Genomic DNA, 4,846 nt, shown 5'->3' with positions numbered 1-4,846 from the left:
AAAAAAAAAAAAAAAAAAAAAAAAAAAAAAAAAAAAAAAAAAAAAAAAAAAAAAAAGCAGGAGTTGCAATCTTAGTCTCTGATAAAATATACTTTAAACCAACAAAGATCAAAAGAGACAAAGAAGGGCATTACATAATGGTAAAAGGATCAATGCAACAAAGAAGAGCTAACAATCCTAAATGTATATGTGTCTGATACAGGAGCACCCAGATACATAAAGCAAGTTCTTAATGACCTACAAAGAGACTTAGACTCCCACACAATAATAGTGGGAGACTTTAACACTCCACTATCAATATTACACAGATATATGAGACAGAAAATTAACAAGGATATCCAGGACTTGAACTCAGACCTGTACCAAGCAATCCTAATAGACATTTACAGAACTCTCCACCTCAAATCCACAAAATATACATTCTTCTCAGCACCACATCACACCTACTCTAAAATTGACCACATAATTGGAAGTAAATCACTCCTTAGCAAATGCAAAAGAATGGAAATCATAACAAACAGTCTCTCAGACCACAGTGCAATCAAATTAGAACTCAGAATTCAGAAACTCAGAACCACACAACTTCGTGGAAACTGAACAACTGTCTCTTGAATATTGACTGGATAAACAATGAAATGAAGGCAGAAATAAAGTTGTTTTTCGAAACCAACAAGAAGACATAACATACTAGAATATCTGGGACACATTTAAAGCAGTGTCTAAAGGGAAATTCATAGCAATAAATGCCCACATGAGAAGCAAGAAAAGATCTAAATTCGACACCCTATCATCAAAATTGAAACAGCTAACAAGATAAAAAAAAAAAAAAAACCCAAAACCTAGCAGAAGACAAGAATAACTAAGATCAGAGCAGAACTGAAGGAGATAGAGACACAAAAAACCCTTCAAAAAATCAATAAATCCAGGAGCTGGTTTTTCAAAAAGATCAACAAAATAGACCTCTAGCCAGATTAATATAAAAGAAAATAGAGAAGATTCAAACAGATGCAATAAAAAATGATAAAGAGGATATCACCACAGATTCCACAGAAATAGAAACCACCATCAGAGATTACTACAAACAACTCTATGCACATAAACCAGTAAACCTGGAAGAAATGGATAAATTCCTGGACACTTGCATTCTCCCAAACCTAAACCAGGAAGAAGTAGAAACCCTGAATAGGCCAATAACAAGGACTGAAGTTGAAGCCGCAATTAATAGCTTACTAATCAAAAAAGCCCAGGTCCAGATTGGTTCACAGCCAAAGCCTACCAGACATACAAAGAGGAGCTGGTGCCTTCTGAAAGTATTCCAAACAATCCAAAAAGAGGGAATCCTCCCCAAATCATTTTATGAGACCAACATCTTCCTGATTCCAAAACCCAGCAGAGACTCAACAAGAAAAGAAAACTTCAGGCCAATATCCATGATAAACATAGATGCAAAAATCTGCAATAAAATACTGGCAAACCGATTGCAACAGCATATCAAAAAGCTTATCCATCATGATCAAGTAGGCTTCATCCCGGGGATGCAAGGCTGGTTCAACATACGCAAGTCTATAAATGCAATTCATTACGTAAACAGAACCAAAGACAAAAACCACATGATTATCTCAATAGATGCAGAGAAGGCTTTCAACAAAATTCAACAGCGCTTTATGCCAAAAACCCTCAATAAACTAGGTATTGATGGAACGTATATCAAAATAATAAAAGCTATTTATGACAAACCCACAGCCAATATCATACTGAATGGGCAAAAACTGGAAGCATTCTCTTTGAAATCTGGCACTAGACAAGGATACCCTCTCTCACCAATCCTATTCCTTATAGTATTGGAAGTTCTGGCCAGAGCAATCAGGCTAGAAAAAGAAATAAAGGATATTCAATTAGGGAAGGAGGAAGTCAAATTGTCTCTATTTGCAGATGACATGATTGTATATTTAGAAGACCCCATTGTCTCAGCCCAAAATCTCCTGAAACTGATAAGCAAGTTCAGCAAAGTCTCAGGATACAAAATCAATGTGCAAAAATCACAAGCATTCCTATACACAAATAACAGACCTAAAGAGAGCCCAATCAAGAATGAACTGCCATCCACAATTGCTGCAAAGAGAAGAAAATACCTAGGAATACAACTAACAAAGGATGTTAAAGGACTTCTTCAAGGAGAACTAAAACCCTTCCGGACACCTTACACTAAAATTAACTCCAGATGGATTAAAGACTTAAACGTAAGACCTAACACCATAAAAACTTTAGAAGAAAACCTAGGCAAAACCATTCAGGACATAGGCATAGGCAAGGACTTCGTGACTAAAACACCAAAAGCATTGGCAACAAAAACCAAAATAGACAAATGTGATCTAATTAAACTCCAGAGCTTCTGCACAGCAAAAGAAACAATCATTAGAGTGAATCAGCAACCAACAGAATGGGAAAATTTTTTTCCAGTCTACCCATCTGACAAAGAACTTATATCCAAAATCTACAAAGAACTAAAACAGATTTGTAAGAAAAAAACAAACAAACCCATTCAAAAGTGGGTGAAGGATCTGAACAGAAACTTTTCAAAAGAACACATATATGAGGCCAAGAAATATATGAAAAAATACTCAGCATCACTGGTCATTAGAGAAATGCAAATCAAAACTACATTGAGATAACGTCTCATGTCAATTAAAATGGTGATCATTTCTGGTAATTAATCCTGAATCAGCTGGGTAATTTTCAAAAATTTCTCCCATTCTGTGGGTTGTCTCTTCCCTTTGTTGTTTCCTTTGTTGTACAGAAGCTTTTTAACGATGTGATCCAATTTGTCCATTTTTGCTTCGTTTGCCTGTGCTTGTGGGGTATTACTGGAGAAATCTTTGCCCAGTCCAACGTCCTGGAGAGTTTCCCCAATATTATCTTGCAGTATTTTCATAGTTTGAGGTCTTAGCTTTAAATTTTTAATTCATTTTGATTTAATTGTATATATAGCAAAAGGTACGGGTCTAGTTTTATTCTTTCACATGTGGATACCCAGTTTCCCAGCACCATTTATTAAAGAGAATGTCCTTTTCCCCAGTGTATGTTTTTGGCACCTTTGTTGGTGTTCATGGTAGAAATTTTTTTTTTTTGGATTCCCCATTCTGTTTCATTGGTCTATGTGTATGTTTTTATACAGTACATCTTGTTTTGGTTACTATAGCGCTGTAGTATAATTTGAAGTCAGGTAATGTGATTCTTCCACTTTTGTTCTTTTTGCTCATGATAGCTTTGGCTATTCTGGGTCTTGTGTGGTTTCATATATATTTTAGAATTGTGTTTTCTATTTCTGAGAAGAATGTGTTATTTTGATAGAGATTGCATTAAATCTGTGATTGCATTGGGTAGTATGGACATTTTAACAATATTGATTCTTTCAATCCACGGACATGGATATCTTTCCATTTCTTGCGTCCTGTTCAATTTATTTCATCAACATTTTAGAGTTTTCATTGTAGGGATCTTTGACGTTTTTGGTTAATTTCTAGGCAATTAATTTTATTTGTTGCTGTGGTAAATAAGGTTACTTTCTTGATTTGTTTTCCAGATTGTTCACTGTTGGCATATGGAAATGGTACTGATTTTTGTATGTTGATTTCATATCCTATAATTTTACAGAATTTGTGTATTAATTCTATTAGCAATAATCACGCCTCGGATAAACCTCATTGGCTACGATACTGCCACTGTGCAAAGGTAGAATTTGTGTATCAATTCTACTAGGTTTTTTTTGGTGTGGTCTTTATGTTTTTCCAAATAGAAGATCATATAGTCTGCAAACAAGGATAATTTGACTTCTTCCTTTCCAACTGGGTGCCCCTTGTATTTTTCTCTGATCTGATTACTCTAGTTAGGACTTCCTGTACTATGTTAAATGGCAGTGGTGGACATCCTTGTTGTGTTCCAGATCTTAGAGGAAAGGCTTTCAATTTTTTCCCCATTCGGTATAATACTAGCTGTGGGTCTGCCATATGTGCTTTTATTATGTTGAAGTATGTTCCTTCTATACCCAGTTTTTTGAGAGATTTTATCACGAGGCAAGCTTAATTTTCCTCTGCTTCCATTTTTTGCAGTAGTTTGATTGGGATTGGTATAAGTTCTTCTCTAAATGTTTGGTAGAATTCAGCAGTGAAGTCATCAGGTCCCAGGCCTTTCTTTGCCTGGAGACTTTTTATTACATCTTCAAACTCATTACTTGTTATTGGTCTGTTCTGTTGTGGATTTCTTTAGGGTTCAATCTCAGTAAGTTTTATGTATCTGGGAAGGTACCTGTTTCTTCTATATTTTCCAATTTATTGGCACATAATTGCTTAAGTAGCCTCTAATGACCCTTTGAATTTCTGTGGTATCAGTTGTAATGTCTCTTTTTTTCCATCTCTGATTTTATTTATTTAGGTTTTCTCTCTTTTTTCTTAGTCTAGCTATAGTTTTGTCGATTTTGTTTCTCTTTCTAGAAAACCAAGCTTTTGTTGTGTTGATGTTTTATGTTTTTTCATTTTAAATTCCTTTATTCCTGCTCTGATCTTTATTTCTTTTCTTCTGTTAATTTTTGATTTAATATGCTCTTGCTTTTCTAGTTCTTTAAGATGCATCATTATGTTGTTTGGTTAAAATTTATTTTTTCCTTTTTGATGTAGGCACTTATAGCTCTAAACTTCCCTCTTAGCACTGCTTCTGCCATATTCCATTGATTTTGGTATATTGTGTTTCCATTATCATTTGTTTCAAGAAATTTCTCAATTTTCTTTCCTTCCTTCCTTCCTTCCTTCCTTCCTTCCTTCCTTCCTTCCTTCCTTCCTTCCTTCTTTCC

General features: G+C 34.8%; 1 protein-coding gene and 1 pseudogene across 1 annotated transcript in view; both read right to left on the bottom strand.

Annotated features, from left to right (window-relative positions):
- LOC116554863 (solute carrier family 22 member 25-like) overlaps positions 1-4,846 on the bottom strand; it is a 35,568-nt gene that overhangs the window by 19,471 nt on the left and 11,251 nt on the right. The gene's annotated exons all lie outside the window — the stretch shown is intronic.
- On the bottom strand, positions 3,615-3,734 carry LOC116555244 (annotated as a pseudogene).

Source organism: Sapajus apella, unplaced genomic scaffold (assembly GCF_009761245.1).
Source record: "Sapajus apella isolate SASKATOON/1434 unplaced genomic scaffold, GSC_monkey_1.0 scaffold14, whole genome shotgun sequence".
NCBI classification, from domain to species: Eukaryota; Metazoa; Chordata; class Mammalia; order Primates; family Cebidae; genus Sapajus; species Sapajus apella.
The sequence above is the reverse complement of the archived record's forward strand: the minus strand, read 5'-3'. Positions and strand labels throughout refer to the sequence as shown.